Here is a 17,997-nt window from a genome sequence, read left to right as displayed (position 1 = left end):
ACGTGGGGAGTTTCTTGCCTTTTGAGAGGTCTGAGGTCTTCTGCCAGTGTTCAGTAGGTGTTCTGTAGGAGTTGTTCCACGTGTAGATGTATTTCTGGTGTATCTGTGGGGAGGAAGGTGATCTCCACATCTTACTCTTCCGCCATCTTCCCGGAAACCTCTATTGTTATACTTTTATGTATCAGAAGGGACACACATACGTGTCATTGAAATGTTAAAATGAAGGAACTTAATTTTGATCAGCAGATTTTTATGAAAGGCCTAATGTGCATACAGTGTTGTGATCAACAATAAAATAACACATTTTTTTAATATGGCAGAATTATTGTAGAGCTGTGACAACTTTATTGGAGTCTCACAATATTCCTGAAATGAGAAGGCTAAGGAAAGTCAAAACTTGCCTAAGATCATACAACCTGTTCCTGGCAGTTCAAGGACTGGAATGTAGTCTCTGATTACCACTCTAGGAGTCTTTTTACTATGCTCTGTTACCTCGCAATGAAAGTTGATTCTCTGCTTCTAACTGAAAGTAAAAATTCTTCTACATTCTCCCCATTGTCTAAAAATTATCTATCTTGATCATTCAGTCCACTGCAATAAACAGATTAACTGTTTATAATGACATCTTACTAGTTTGACTCCTTCCTATTGTTTCCATCAAATTAAAGGCTAAACTTCACATGGGAAAAATCGTGTGTGATATAATTTAATTAAAGGAGACAGGAATTTATTAGATACTCTGTGAAAAAAAATGGCATGATACATTGTTGGTAAGCTTGCATTCATGTGTAACCCCTAGGTTGAACCCCTCATGTCTGGGAAGAGAAGCAGGTCTCTTCTATCACCAGGAAGAAATCAGTGTCATTATTAGTTGATTATATGCACACATGGAGTTCAAAGGCTGTTGCAAAAACTTTTCTTTATATTTCAAGCCAGAGTACAGCATAGTTGTGATGAGTGTCTACAAGACCTACCGCAATGATGTTCTTCCTTCTCCCCTCATCACTCCAAGTTTCCTTTGCTTTTTCTCTAACTCTTTTTCCTCTTCAGGGTCCTGCCTCCATCCCAGAAGCACACAGGTATTTCATCTTCTGATAATGATGGCAATAAGTGACCAAGAACTTACAGATTTTTTCAAAGAGGTCTATCTAATAGTCAAGCAAACTTTTTTATTATAAGTTTGATGGCCATAGTGATGGCATCTTAAACCATGAGCATACTATTAAAGATGGAAAATTAAGTCTTTTTTTAGGAAGTAAATTTTGAAGAATTTAAGAAGGGCTAAAAAGTTGTTACACTTGAATTATGGCTCTGTCACTATGAGTTGTGTGACTGTAGCAAGTTACACAATCCCTTTGAGTCTCAGTTCTTTATCTACAAAATGGAGATAATAATAGGGCCTAGTTCTTGTGGTTGATGGGAGTGTTATATAAGTTAATACATGTAAGACTCATAAGATATTGCCTCGTGCTTAAGAAATGCTTGATGTAGCAGTATTATTAATAGTATGTCTTTTAAATTTGCATATTTCACTAAAAACTTACTCAGTACCATGTTGAGAAGGAAAGAAAAGAATGATGGAAAAGAGCAACCTAGCCTGTACATATATATAACCATACACTAATTGATTAATTAAATGATTAAACACAGTTTTTTCTTTATTCAGAAATATTTCCAAGTTTTGAATTCCTTCTCAGCCATGACTCTCAATATCACACACAGGCACCCATACAACAAACTGCAGAGTCCCTGCAGTTGTAGATGAGAATATGAATTTTCTATTTCTTTTCTTTTGTTTCCTTTTTTTTTTTTTTACTTTTTACTATTTTATCACACACAATTAAAAAGAATATAAAGAATTGCCATCATAGTGCTGTAGGATTGCAACTGATAGAAAAACTAATTTTATTTCATTACACGAACACATTTGAATCTTGACCTTAAAGGATGAGTAGGAATTTGTCAGTTAGGTTGGAAAGGAAATTTCAAGCTGAGAGATGAAAACAGGATAAGGGAAGCCACAGGGATATGAAATACTTGTATTATAGAATGGATTCCACTAAATCATTGTATGTGTATTTTTTGGTTTGAGTTGTCTGGAAATACTCTGAAGCTGAGAGCTGCATACTGAAGTTTATTGGAGAGTACTTTCAGAAGAGATATCTGTAAGGAAGTGGGGAATGCAGGATAGGGTGGAAAAAAGAATTGACCCTCAAAGCAATTATAACTGAGTCCTCAACCCATCTGGAGTGGGTCCAGCCTTCAGAGTTGTCCCTAATTGAGGGAAGAGGACCAGATATTTATGTCCCTGCATCAGCAATCTTAGCTGGGGGCTGTCTTTGGAAGGGGTAACCATGGATAAGACATCTTCTAAGCCTGCAGCAGGGATCTTATGAGCCATACTCTCTCTGTCACAACTATTTCACTCTGCTGATATAGTGTAAAAGCAACTATAGACAATATATATGTGAAACATTGCCAACACCTATGTGTGTCTTTTCTGGATGCCAATTCCATTCCTACAACTAAAAGTACCATTATCTATATTTTATGTGTACTTTTCTTTTCTTTGTAGTTTTACCATATATATACACACATATATGTATACATACATATATTTTATATACTTATATATACTTTTTTTTTTTACTTTAGAAAATGTAATCTGATACAGTTTGAATTGTTTTCTCACTAAAATCTGTATGTTGAAGTACTAACCCCTAATACTTCAAAATATGATGTTATTTGGAGATGGGGTCTTTGCAGAGGTAATCAAGTTAAAATGAAGTTATAAGGCTGTGCCCTAAGCCAACATGACTAGTGTCTTTATAAGAAGAGGAATCCTGGAGACATATCAAGATGGCAGAGTAGGAAGACTTGGAACTCACCTTTCTCGATGAACACATAAAAAATGCATCTATATGTGGAATACTTTTCACCGAAAACTAACTGGAAACTGGAAAAAAGACCCCTGTATAACTAAGGCTATCAGAAAGATCCACACAGAACTGGGTAGATGGTTCAGAGAAATGGAAGACTATCCTGTGCTCTTGGATTTGAAGAATTAATATTAAAATGGCCATACTACCCAAAGTAATCTACAGATTTAATGGAATCGCTATCAAAATACCCATGACATTTTTCACTAAACTATAACAAATAATCCTAAAATTTATATGGAACCAAAAAAGACCCCAAATTGCCAAAGCAATCTTGAGAAAAAACAAAACAAAACAAAACAAAGCTGGATGCATCATGCTCCCTGACTTCATATTATTCTACAAAGCTACAGTCATCAAAACAGCATGGTGCTGGCACAAAAACAGACACATAGCTCAATGGAACAGAACAGAGAGCCCAGAAATAAACCCACACATCTATGATCAATTAATCTACAACAAAGGGGGCATGAATATAAATGGAGGATAGTCTCTTCAATTAGTGGTGCTGGGAAAACCAGACAGCTACATGTAAAAGAATGAAAGTAGAACAAATTTTCTCACACCATATACAAAAATAAACTGGAAATGGATTACAGACCTAAACGTAAGACCAGAAACCATAAAATTCCTAGAAGAAAATATAGGCAGAACACTATTTGACATAAATTATAGCAATATATATTGGATCTGTCTCCTAAGGCAAAATAAAAGCAAAAGTAAACAAATAGGACCTAATTAAACTTAAAAGCTTTGCACAGCAAAGGAAACTATCAACGACATTAAGACAACCTACTGATTGGGAGAAAATATCTACAAATAATATGATGGGTAAGGGGTTAATATCCAAAATTTATGAACAGATCATAAACTCAAGATCAAAATTTTAAAATGGGTAGAAGACCTGAATAGACATTTTTCCTAAGATGACACACAGGTGGGTAATTGACACATGAAAAGATACTCAACATTACTAATTATTAGAGAAATGCAAATCAAACCACAATGAGTTATAACTTCACATCTGTCAGAGTGGTAATATAAAAAGTCTATAAATAAAAAATGTTGGTGAGGATGTGGAGAAAAGAGAACCCTTATACACTGCTGGTAGGAATATAAATTGGTGCAGACACTATGGAAAACAGTATGGATGTTCCTCAAAAAATTGAAAGTAGAACTACTTTATGGACCAGTAGTTCCACTGCTGGGTATATATCCCCCAAAATGAAAATACTAACTTGAAAAGATACATTCACCCCAGTGTTCATATTTTAGGTATTTTTTACAGCAGTCCCCCACTTCTTGGTACCAAAATCTGTATTAGTTTACAAGGATCGTCATAATAAAGTACTGCGGACTGGGTGATTTAAACAACAGAAATTTATTTTCTCACAACTCTAGAGGCTAGAAGTCTAAAATCAAGTGTCAGCAGAAGTGTCTTTTAACACTTGGTTTCTTGGCTTGTGGCTGTCTGACTTCTCTTATCTTCACTTGGTCTTCCCACTGTACCTATGTCCTAATCTCTTCTTATAAGGACAGTTATACTAGATGAAGACCCATCCTAGTGACATATTTTAACTTAATTACCTCTTTAAAGACACTATATGCAAATAGTCACTTTATGAGGTACAGGGTGTTGGGATTTCAACATATGGATTTGGGGGGAGGGAACACAATTCAGCCCAGAGCACCATCCATGAACCAAATTCAGAGATTTTCCTCTTCCTTTAGTTAATCATCAGGATTCCCCATATGGCTGTCAGCTGGGAGAGGTTTACTCAACCAAAACACTAACTGCTTTATTTGGGCATTTTAACTCTCTTTGAAGTTCAGCTACTCTAACTATTAAGTCCTGGGCTTGATCCTCAGTTTCTCCAACCCTACCAAGAGAGTTGATGAGAACTTCCTGTGTGCAATGCACTGTACCACCTACCACTCTTGAGGGAGTTTCCATTGCCAGTTGGGCAGTGAATGAGCTAGCCTCAAATCCTAACTTCTCGGCTACTTTCTCAGACCATTCCTAACACCAGTTGTTACAGTTTGATTTCCCCAGAAGGCACATGCTGAGATGGAACTTAGGGTATGCAATGCTTTTAGGGACTAACACCTGTAAAGGAAAGGGGATTGAAGCAGGATTGGGCAAAGAAAGAAGCTGAGATGAAGTATAGGCCTGACAGTGTTTTGGAAAATCTGGAAGGCATGTCTGGAGCAAGTACATAAGGCTCAAATGGCCAGGCCTTTGAGCTCTGCCTCACCCACTAACTGGGTGTGGATAGGAACCGCTACCCTGGAAAGGGAGCGGCTTGGCTTGATGAGCTCTCTGCAGCTGAAGCTTATAATGAAGGAGCTGGAAGCTGGAGGCTGTTTGCTGAGTCACTGGGTGCTTCTGGGCGGCAGATCCTCCTTTGGAAGGTCTTGGCAGCAGATCTCCAAGTCCAGCAAAGGTATGTGTTTTCTGAGGGTACACCTCAAAATAGACTTTCTGGGAGAGAGAATATGTGTACCTTTTAACTTCAGCCCATAATGCCAAACTGTTTTCCAAGGCGGTTGTTCTATTTACAGCTTTAAGGGAGTTTTTAGTTGCTTCATTTTTATGTTAACACTTGGTATTGTCTGTTGTGTTCATCTTAGCTTCTTTGGTGGGTCTGTAATGGTGTTATAATTTGATATGAATTGTGTTTCACTAATTATTAATAAAGCTATGCTCTGTTTCATATGTCTGTCAGCCACTTGGATGGATAAACTCTTGGTGAAGTGGCTGTTTAAGGATTTTGTCCATTTTTTTTTTAAAAAATGTCATGTATTCTGTTTGAAAACCCTTCATCAGTTGTATATGTTGCATTTTTTTTTAACTCGAGCATTTAATAGTATATTTTGATGAGGGAAGTTTTAATGTTTATGTAGGCCAATTTATTAGTCTTTTCCTTTATAGATAAAGCTTTTTGTGTTTTTCTAAGAAAGCTTTTCACTATGCTAGCATCATAAATATATACTCCTAGATTATCTGCTAAAAGCATTTTGTTTTGCTGTAAACCTGCAACTCACATAGAATTAATTTTTGTGTATGATGTGAGTGAGGTAGGAGAGGGTTCCTAAAGATTATTTTACATATGGAGCTATTTTTTATCTCAGGCTAATTAACTGAAAAGACTGTAGATAATTTCTCTACTATTTTACAGTGCAACTTCTATCGTTTAGAAAGGCTAGGTTTTCCTATAGCATCAAATAATCCCCAAGTCCTAGTAGCGGTAAACCACAAAGTTTAGTCCTCATTTATGGCTGGGCTCTGGCTTTATGCTACAACCTCTATCTGGAACATTGCTAGTCTTTGTGGTAGAAGGGAGAGGGGGTGAAGCATGCATAGGCTCTTAAAGCTTTTGGCCTGGTATGATACTAACTTCACGTATTTCATTGCCCAAAGCTAGTACATGGCCAGCAGTTCAACAGTTTTGCATACATATTATCTTCCTACAGGGAGGGCCAGCATATTTTAGTGAATACTCATGTATTCTGTTACCAAATTTGTCATATGTACCCCTACTTGGGCCCTAGCCTGGCCGAAGCCCACTAACCCTGTGGGGAGGGTTCCTTTTCCTAGCTTGGGTTCCCACAGCCAATAAAGAAACCTATACTGAGATAGAAACAACACAAGTTTATTCAATGATTAGAGAATGGAGAAGTGGGAACTTAGTTCCGAAACCCAGCTTCACATTGGGTGAGGGTCAGGAGATGGGGGAGATTAAGGCAAGATTTTAAAGGTAAGGTTTAAGGGGGGGAGGCATATGAAATGGTTTTATGGGAAAAGGTGGTGTTCTTCCTGGAACTGGGGTGCCGCCTCTTTTCTGCCCTTGTATGGTCCTTTGGCATCTGGGTCAGAAGCGGGTTGAACTGTCATGGTGGGATGGCTGAGATCTTACTATTATAATGAGATGGTAATGACCTGCAGAGCAACCTTTGTCCCACTTTTCGAGCTGAACCAGCATGCTCTGGTTTTCTTGTGGTTAGATTCTCTTGTTCCTGTGATGTAAACACAGCCAGAGGATATGGTTAGTTTTGTTTTTCTGCAAGTTTACCCAGAGAGAGGGGCAATGGTGTGGTTCTGGGGCAATAACCTTGGTAACACGTTCTATCACACACCTTTGCAATAAAACAAGCATCTATCTGTGGACCTTACAGCATATTTATTATTTTCCATGTAATCTTTGCACCAATATCACACTGTCCTCATCACCAGAACTTTATAAGTTTCCATGATCAGTACAGTGGGCTTCTCACCTTGTTCTTCAAGAATATCTTGTCTATCCTTGACCTTTTGCATTTGTATATTTTAATTTTATCAGTTTCACAGGACAAAATTTTGGATTTTGATTGGAATTTTAATGGCTCTATTCCCTTATGAAGTGAAATTATTCATTGCTCTGTCTGGGCAAAATAATGGAAAGTTATTACATTCAAAACATATGTTATCACATTCAAAACATATATTATGTAGTAGTAAATAAATAGGACAGTATCCTAAGTACTGGGATTTACAATTGACATGGGATTCTGTTTGTCTTGGTGATCAGGGGATTGAGGGAAGATTGTAAGAGTTTGTCAAATAAGTTAAGAACACAGGGTTTGATGGCAGAATATAGCAAATTATTCATTAGAGTCCAACAAATATTATTGACCATGTACGCAAATCACTTTGCAAGGTGTTGTAGAGGTATCAGAGTTGAATTCTAAACTCTAGAAGGAACTAATATAAAGTACAAAGTGATAAATGCCTTGAAGAAGCAACAAATGCCGTTCTAAAAGAAGAGAGTGGGAACTATTGCTCCCTGCTATTGAAATCAAAGAAAGCATAATGGAGAAACAAGGATTTGATGAAGCCCCTGAAGTAAAATGAAGAAATGGGTGAAAGGGTATTCAAGGCTTTGTGCAATAATGATGCATCATCACTGTTTCCCATGGATTCACAGAGCTTCTTTTGGGAGTTCTGTACTAAATAGTCTGGCCCTTTAAATTTTGGAATTGATTTTTATTTAAAGGGAAAAGTATAACTGTTGCATTTATTATAATGAGAACAAGTTCATAAAAGTGTACATAATTAGGCATTTAAAATTTTTTTCACTGAATTTAAAACCACACATTCAGAGAAAACCCATTACAAGTGAATTATGAGTTTAAAATTTTTTTGCAGAGCCTTTTTATTTTATTTACTTTTTGTTTTGGGAATTAATTGCAAAATCTTATATTAATAGAACATTAAGGCAAGCTTTCTAAATGTATAAATCAAAATTTTCCAAGTTATGTTTGCCTTAGTAACTATAACTAATCTTTGTATAAATAATAAAATAACATTAATATGATATACCTGTGTGAAAAATGAATATAAAAGCTGATTTATAGTCATTGTATAATAAACATCATTGCATTTTTAAAGTCTGCTGTTTTTAAAGTCATGACTTGAAATTTGAATGACTTTTTGGGAAATTTGAGAGTGGATTTTCATATGTAAATCACTTAACCTACTTAAAAATCACCTGTTTATTTCAATCTCACTTCAAAGATTTCATGTGTTTCCAAAATTTAATATATTATTGAATATCTAAACAATTATTTGCTTGTTTATCTGAACATAATTTTGGGGAGAATGAAATCAGTTTTTGCGTTGGTCATAATGTTAAGCATTTGGGACAATATATGAGATGCATCTGTGGATAGCTCGCTTTGTAACATAGGTATTAAAAACATCTCGATTCAAAACCAGAGCTATCTGCACTTAGATAGCAGGTTGAATCAGTCTTTGATAATATTGTAGACCTAGTTCCCACATATACTACTTGGATTGCTTTGGTTTTACAGCCATGATTTGCGCAGCTATCCTGGTCAAATACTTTACCAATGTTTGCCATTGATTTTAAAAGGAACTATCAAAAGACTGCAGTAAGTTTAGTAAAAAAATATATTATTATGAATAAGCAAAACCCAACATAAAGTACGTGGTCTAATGCAAGTTATCAATAGAAACATTTTTACACACAATTTATTATTAATGAAAAATATTAGTAAAGGTAGAAATTGGGGGTACACACAAAGAAAGTATCCATCATGCTAAAAGACTTGTGAAGCAATAATTCTTTGCTCAAAAAAAAATTTAATCTTGGCTTTCTTGTCCTCTGTGTTCTTGCCTGTCCACTGTGTTCTTGCCTGGTTTGGTATTGTTTATCTTTTTTTTTTTTTAAACTCCTTTTGGTTACTTCCATTTCTACTTTTACCATTAAATAGGATTATAGATATAGGTTTTTCATAGATGCCTTTAAGTTGAGGATGTACTTTTTATTTGTAATTTGTTGAGAATTTAAATCATGAATGAACGTTAGACTTTTAAAAATGCTTTTTCTTCGTCTATTGAGATGATTGAATGATTTTGTCTTTTATTCTATTAGCATGGTATATTAAATTGATTTTCAGATGCTAAACAAATCTTGTGTCCCAGAGATAAATTCCACTGGGTCAGAGTGTATAATCTTTTTTTATATGTTACTACAATCTATTTTGCTAAGAATATACTTTGATGTCAATATTCATGAAGAATATTGATGTCTAGTGTTCTTATTATTTGGCTGGCTTTTGGTATCAGGGCAATATTGAATTCATGGATTTGGAAAGTGTCACCTCCTCTATTTTTTTGGAAGAGTTTATGAAGGATTGGTATCATTTCTTCTTTAACTATTTGACAGAATTGCTTGGTTAAGCCACTTGGCCCTGAGCTTTTCTTTGTGAGAAGATTTGTAATTAATAATTCAATATCATTATTTATTTTAAGTGTATTAAGGCTTCTGCTTGAATCAGTTTTGGTAAATTGTATCTTTAAAGAACTATATGTAGTTCATTGAAGTTGTCTAATCTGACAAAGTTGTTCATGACATCCTTTAAAATCCTTTTAATTTCTCTAAGCTGTGTTATAATGTCTCCTCTTTCATTGCCAATTTTTTTTTCCTTTTTTTTCTTGGTCTGTCTAGCAAAAGGTTTGTCAGATTTTTTGATAGTTAAAAAAATATTGGTATTATTAATTTCCTCAATTGCTTTTCTGTTTTCTATTTCACTGATTTCCACACTAATATTTATTATTTTCTTCTGTTTGCTTTAGTTTAATATTCTTCTTTTTTAGGTTTTTTAAGCAGATTATTATGTTATTGGGTTTATTCTTGAGATGTAATTCACATAACAACATTTACTACTTTAAGGTATATAAATCAGTGGGTTTTAGCACATTCACTATAATATGTAACTATCAGTGCTATCTAATTCCAGAACATTTCTGTCATCCCAAAATAAGCACCAAATCTATTAGCAGTCAGTCCCAATTCCCTTCTCTACACAGTCCCTGGAAAATCACTAATCTTCTTTCTATCTCTATGGATTTTCCTATTGTGCACATTTCATATAAATGGAATTATACAGTATGTGGCCTTTTGTGTCTGACTTTTTTCACTTAGCATAACATTTTCAAGGTTTGTCCATGTTGTCACAGGTATCTGTACTTCATTCCTTTGTATGGCTGAATAATATTCCACTGTATAGATATATCACATTTTGTTTATCCATCTATCATTTGATGGATATTTGGGTTGTTTCTACCGTTCCACTGTTGTGAATATTGCTGCTTAAACATTTGTGTTAAAGTTTTAGTGTAAACACATTATCAGTTCTCTTGGGTAAATGTCTAGGAGTGGAATTGCTAGGTTATGTGTTAACTCTCTGTTTAAATTTTTGAGGAACTGAGAAACTGTTTTCACAGTAACACATTATTGATTTTTGATCTTTTTTTTCTTTTATAGACATTTAAATATATCAACTAAGTACTGCTTTAATTGCATATCATAATTGACACATTGTGTTTTTTATTTTCAGTCAGTTTGAGAAACTTTCTAATTTATCTTTTTATTTTTTCATTTATAAATGTTTTGTTTAATTTCTTAGCACTTGTGAATATCCCCAATTTTTCTGGTTTTTTTACCTAATGTGTTCACATTATAGTTTAAGTATATACTTTGTATGATTTCAATCCTTCTATATTTATTTGGACTTGTTTTATGGCCTAACATATTGCTTACCTTGAGATGTTTATGTGTGCTTAGAAAGATGTGTATTTTATTGTTGGGTGAAGTGTTCAATAGATATTGGTTAGGTCCAATTAATTGATAATCTCATTCAAGTCTTCTATATCTTTGACAGTTTTCTTTCTAGCTGTTCTACCAGTTGTTGAGAATGAATATTGAAGTGTCCATCTATTATAAATTGTCTATTTCTCTCTTAAGTTCAATTTTTTCTTCATGCATTTTGGGATTGCATTGTCAGATGTGTATATGTTTAATTGTTATATTCCTGATTAATCTTTCTATTGTCTCTAGAAACAATTTTGTCTTGAAATCTATATGTCTGATATTAGTATAGTCATTCCAAATCTCTTGCAGTTATTGTTTGCATGATATACCTGTTTTGTCCCTTTTCTTTCAGCCTATTTATGTCACTGAATCTGAAGAGTGTCTCTTGTAGATTTCATATAATTGCTTATCTTATTTTATCCAGTCTGACAATCTGTCTTTTTTGGAAGATTTAATCCATTCACATTTATAGTAATTATTGATATGATTATGACTGTTATTTGCCTTCTATATGTTTCATTCTTTTTTGTTCTGTTCTTTTACTGTTTTGTTATGTGTTAAATAGAAATTTTCTAGTATAGCATTTAAATTTCTTTTTTGGTCATCTTACTAAACATACTTACTTTCTTAGTGGTTTCTGTAGGGATCACAATATGAATCTTATTTTTCACATTCTGTTTTAGATTAATACTTTATCAATTTAATTAATGAAGTTTAATTCCAGTAAAATATAAAACTATACTCCAACATAGCTTATTCTCTCCTTTCCTTTATGATGACCTTGTCATATACATTACATTTTTATATTTAGAGACCCAAAATGCCATTTGTAAAATAATTGTTTTACATAATTTAAAAAAATTAAGAGAAATAAAACATATATTGCCTTTTATATTAACTGCATAGTTACCTTTACCAGTGTTTTTCAAAAAAAAATTTCTATGTGTCAATTCATGTTACTATGTGATACTGTTTTCTTTCAGCCTGAAGGAATTTCATTATTTTTTTTCATAAGGCAGGTCTACTAGCAAGAAATTATCTTAGTCTTTGTATATCTTGGAATGAGTTATTTCACTTCCATTTTTAAAGAATAGTCTTGCTCAATATGGAATTCTTAGTTTACAGACTTTTGTTTTGTTTTTCTTTTAGTCCATGGAATATGTCATCACAGCACTTTCTGGTCTCTACTTTTTTTCCTAAAGAAATGTCAGCTGTTAATCTCATTGCAGTTCCTCTCTATGTGATCAATTATTTTCCTTTTTCAGCTTTCAAGATTTTCTTTTTGTTTTTAACTTTGTACAGTGTGATTTCATATGTGTGGTATGGATCTTTTTAAATTTATCCAACCTGGAGTTTGTTGAGCTTTTGGATAAGTAAATTTTCATCAAATCTAAGAATATTTTGGACCTCATTTTTTCAGATATTCTTTCTGGCCCTTTTGGTCTTTTCCTTACATGACTCACATTTTTCACATATTGATGTGTTTGCTGGCCTTGCACAGGTTTTTAAGGCTCTGTGTTTTATTTGTATTTTTTTTTTCTGTTTTTCAGATTAGATACTTTCTACTGACCTATTTTAAAATTCAATTTCTTCTTCCACCTCACCTATGCTCTTGAATCTCTGTAGTGATTTTTTTAAAATTTTGATTATTATGCTTTTCAGCTGAAGACTTTCCAATTAGTTCTTATAATTTCTACCTCTATGGGCATTCTCTATTTGATGTGTCATTGTCATCATCGTTTTCTTTAGTTCTTTAAACATATTTATAGTAGCTGCTTTGGAGTCTCCTAAGTTAAACATCCTATTCAGAGACAGTTTCTATTGACTGTTATTTCTTTGTCTTGTGCATGTATCACACTTTCCTGTTTCTTTGCATGTCTCCCATTTTTGACTGCAATCTTGGAAACTACATTGTAGCAAATCTAGATCAGATAGCCCCTCTTCTCAGGGGTTGTTGATATTTTATTTTCTTTTTAAATTTTTTGTTTAGTTACTTGTATGAACTACTTGTGTAGAGTCTTTCTTTTCCTCAGACTGTGGCCACTGATGTCTCTGCTCATGTTTTTCTTTTATTTCTAAGCTTGACACCCTAGAGATGAATCAACATAGCTCAGTGATCGACAATGATTGGTCAAATAAATCTTGAGTCTATAAATCTTCCATCCTTTGACAGTGAATTGTGTGTGGATTAGGATATGCATTCAGAGTTTAGGTAGTTTACAAGTGTGCCCTAGCTTTTACTTTCTGCTAGGCTTTCTCATGTCTTCTCTCCCCAGCAGGTCTAACATTTAGTCATAGTCAAAAGACAACTAGGCACCTCCCTGTGTACGTACTCTTGGGTATATGTACAGCCTTCCAGACCATAAAGATGTGTGAATGTATATCAAGACTCAATAGAGTTGCTTACTTTCTGGATATAACTACTGAATTTCTGGCTAGTGTGCCGTTCTGTTGCTTGACATAAATGGTATTGAAACCTCTGACTATTGTGATGTTGGTTTCCCTTGAATTTTTCCACTGGGAGTACTATTGTTTCAACAACCCCTGGGGATGGGCTTTGCTCCAAATCAAGACAGTGCCCTCTGGCAGCAGAGGTGTTTTCACAGCTTGCCAGTATTCTGGTTAAACAACTGAACTGATGGAGCAGGAGGTGCAATTTCACCTGGGCTGGGATAGGAGCAATTTCAGGCTAAAACAGCCCAAAGTTCCATTGTTTTTATCTGCATTTCAGTAGCTTTTCTCGAATTAAAGTTTCCAATCTGGTGTATGCCCTTGGTTGATTTCCAGAGAACTGAAATTGTTCTTGACAATTTTGTCCAATTTTATCAACACACTTTGTGGAGAGAATTTGCTGAGCTTCTTATTCCACTATTCCGAGAATCCTGTTTCTGTATCATTTTTTTTACCAGAAAAAGTAAAACATCCCCCAAAGCTCATTGTAACTTCTAATTGTACATTATTGGACAAAACTGTGTCACATGCTCTTTCTTGGTACAAGGTAAACTGGAAGGGTGGTGGATGCAATGTAAACTGGAAGGGTGGTGGGGTAAGTAATTAGCTTTGGCAGGTCCTATAGTGAAGACTGACAAGTGAGAAAATGTATATCTGGAGATAGATTTGTGGTTAGACAAACAATAATGCCTGTTATACCCATTCAACTGTTAATACCATAAGTAGAAAGTTTAAGTATTCTTTCTAACACTTTTATAGCACCATTCCAAAGGCAATTGGAAATTAATTTCATTAGGACTCAAGTTCAAAGTTCATAAAACAGTCTAGTTTTTCCGTAAAACATACAGACTATGATGTTGAACTGCATGGGTTTTATACTACGTTTACCATGTACTAGTGTTATAACATTGGGCAAGTAACATAACCTCTGTATTCTTCAGTTTCTCCATATGTCAAATTTGGATAATAATTATTCTTTCTTCAAGAGTTGTAGTAAGGATTAAGTGCCTTTATAAAGCACTTTTCCCAGTATCTGGCTCACAGCTGGTGTTTAACAAATACTAGCTTCCTGTGCTCAGAGGGCACTTTCTAGGAAACCCAATTCAACATAATATGGAACTCTTCCTTTGTTCCCTTTGAGTATCTTCCAATGATAAAACTGGAAGAAAGAATGCTTTAATTCTATGTCACCCATAGAGTTCTCTGAGGACTGGCTATATAGCCTATTCTATATAAAGAAATACATGGTTTTTATGTATGGCATTGAAACGAGGCAAGCTACCAACTGATGTTGCAGCTAAAGCTCTCTTTCCTTCTGGGATTGAGTCATTGAACCAATAACTATGATTTGGGAATGAAGGACGACAACACTGTGTGAGAGTTGGAGAGATCATAGTGGATTATTTATTATTTGGGCTATAAGATGAGGAAGAATAAAGTACTGACAGATGTTAGTTACTATATGTGTATATACATACATACACACACACACACACACATATATATATATATATATATATATGTTGCATACATTTCTCATGGTGACCAAATACTAAATAGAGTTCTGATATTACAAAATGACAGTTCACTTATGGATAACTGGAAGGGAAATAAAAAAATAAATGAGATCCTGTGAATATACTGAGAGTAACTTGTAGTCAGAAAAATAAATCAGCATGTAGATATAGATGCCAGAATGCAATTTCATTTTCAGTCAGCCAAAAGTAATTGATAAAATTCGTTATAGTGAGAACAAATGTATTTTAAAGTTAATAACCTTAATAACCTTTGTATTCATGATGAATTAATAATCATTGGAGATATCTATAAGGAATTATAAAAGTATCTTTTATAATAACATGTAGCAAAAGTTTTAGAAATGAAAAAAATATATAGTGGAATGGTGCAGTTGAGAAATTTATCACAAGGAACCAGAACTTTTGTGATGAATCAGGAGTAGAAATAAAGTTACTTCCAGTATAGCTTCCTGGAAGGGTTATTAATTTCGTCTATCATGTAGAGGATTCGTAGGGAGGGTAAGGCAATTAGAATTAAAATGATGGCTGGGGCTTCCCTGGTGGCGCAGTGGTTGAGAAGTCCGCCTGCCGATGGAGGGGACACAGGTTCGTGCCCCGATCCGGGAGGATCCCACGTGCCGCGGAGCGGCTGGGCCCGTGGGCCGTGGCCGCTGGGCCTGTGCGTCCGGAGCCTGTGCTCCACGACGGGAGAGGCCACAGCAGTGAGAGGCCCACGTACCGCAAAAAATAAATAAATAAATAAAAAGAATAAAAAAATAAATAAAATGATGGCTGGAAGGATGGTTCAAATGGGCTCTACCTGTTGGTAGAAGCAATGGGAACCATCTTCTGTTATGAATACTACAATTACCACAGTTCTTACCAAATTTTCCACCCACTGCTTATTATATCATTATTTCTCCAAAGAAGCAATGGCTGACTAGATCATTGTTGATGATACAGACAGTGCGAATAAATTTGCTCTGTTAAGGGGTGAGGGTGGGATGGGGGCTGGTGTAATGTGTGCATGCTGACTAGCTCTCAGTGGGATGACAGTGAGGGTGTTGTTACAGCTGGTCTCCTCTGAAATTTAGGTCACTCTTAGGGCTCTGTGTCTTTTTCATTTCCCGAATTTCATTCCAGAAAATTGCTGACCTTTCCATTGCTTCTTTCTTACCTCTTAATAGGTGAACTATAACTGCTCTGTTTCCTGATTATCTGAAACTAAGATTAGGACAGGTACCTAATAAATTCTCAAACTCTGTACTAGCACTGTGTAGCCATATGGCAATTTCAGAAAAGCTAGTCAAAACCTATGAGAGGTAAAAATGTCCAGACTTTTCAGCAAAATTCATTTCAAGGAAAAGTCCTTAGTAAGACACTCATCAATTGTGTCATGTTGCTGCAGTTCCATTGTGTAGATGTGGCAAAGGTGTAATTCTTTCTTAGACAAGTTGAGTGGGAAATTGAGAAAGGTCCAATTCACTCTTCGGTGACCCTTTAAGACTTAAAGGTGTTACACGGAAGCTATAAAGAAAAACCAAAGAGATGACAACTGAGGTTGAAGTTACAGATTGAAATAGGAAGAATAGAAATAATGAGAAAGGCTGAGGCAAATAATTTTTAGATGTTAAGACAGTATTACACTGCAAGCACAAGATGTGCTGTTCAATAAATGCCTTCTTCCAAAGCATCTTTTATTGCTCTGAAATTGAGTCTGGTATTAAGACCTCTGCAGGTAGGAGTACTCAGGGATTGGAGAATTCATCTGCAAATTTCTGCTACCCTGTGAATTCTGTATAGGTTATATTATTTCATGATTTGAACCTGAGATAAAGGATGGATTAAAGAGTCTCTGCATATATCATGCACAGTAAGACAACCGTGCACTAAGGGCCAGCAGAATATGGTGATTGTCAGAATCTGGAGGCTCTTTGAATCGAACTTCAGCTCCAGCATTTACTAGAGATGTGATCTGTGGATAAGTTACTTTGTGTCTCTCTGCTTCAGTGGCCTCATGATTCATTTAGGAATAATGATAGTACAGTAGGGTCATCCTGGGATGTGCTTCATCTCTAGTCCCACATTAAAAAGGAAAAATAACCCTAGCAAAGGGCTCTAGTTTTTTCAGTAGACAGGAAACAAATTTACTACTGTCAGGAATATGAAATAGATTCAATTTGGATCAAGTGTCTACATCTAGATTAATCAACTAAGTAATGGTACGGTCTATAAATGCATGGCAACTCTAAATCAAATTCCAAGGTTGGGATGGGGGAATATTCTCCCTAATATTTGGGGTGCTGATTCTCTTATTAGACAGACAAAATAATGAGTTTCTCCTCCAAGGCTTTGGTATGATTATCTGAACGTTATAAAGAAATGTGTTTTCCCTCTGCATCAAATTCCTCATGTGAGCCTGGACATTTGAGTGGTTTAAGAGTCACAGTCAGTAGCATCCTTCATCTTAAGCCTGTCATTCTTTTTATTAGGCACCATTTGTTTCCTTCTACTTTGCTTATTAGAAATACAATTACAAAATGAATTTGGGAATGAAATAATCACTTTTTTCAAGTAAATTGTTCTATTAACTCTCTCAACACAATAGGATAATGTTTGATATACATCTGTATTCACCACAACAAAATTAGTTACTATTTTTAATGAATTAAATGTTCAGCTTTTACAGATTCAACATAAATAATCCAGTTGCCATATTTTTTTCACAATGATTTTTAATAAACCACACCTCAGAGTGCATCACCATAAAGCTGGTTGTATTTCCCCACAGACATGGTGTTATAATTGAGAGATAAGCTATTGATCAAAGACTTATGATCAAGCTATTGATCAAAGACTTATGATCAAAAGTATGTCATAAAAGCATATTATAGTTCATAAACTGCTATTTTAAAGTGTTTATCTTTCCAATAA

General features: G+C 34.9%; 1 long non-coding RNA gene across 1 annotated transcript in view; it reads left to right on the top strand.

The window, feature by feature from the left end:
• The first annotated feature begins 5,289 nt into the window (after positions 1–5,289).
• The window catches only part of LOC137210786 (uncharacterized), a 457,872-nt gene continuing 445,164 nt past the window's right edge, over positions 5,290–17,997 (top strand). Inside the window, exon 1 of the long non-coding RNA XR_010936727.1 lies at positions 5,290–5,383. This is a non-coding gene — a long non-coding RNA (uncharacterized lncRNA). The remainder of the gene's footprint in view (positions 5,384–17,997) is intronic.

Source organism: Pseudorca crassidens, chromosome 2 (genome assembly GCF_039906515.1).
Source record: "Pseudorca crassidens isolate mPseCra1 chromosome 2, mPseCra1.hap1, whole genome shotgun sequence".
Lineage (NCBI taxonomy): Eukaryota > Metazoa > Chordata > Mammalia > Artiodactyla > Delphinidae > Pseudorca > Pseudorca crassidens.
This window is presented reverse-complemented; position numbering and strand designations above follow the sequence as displayed.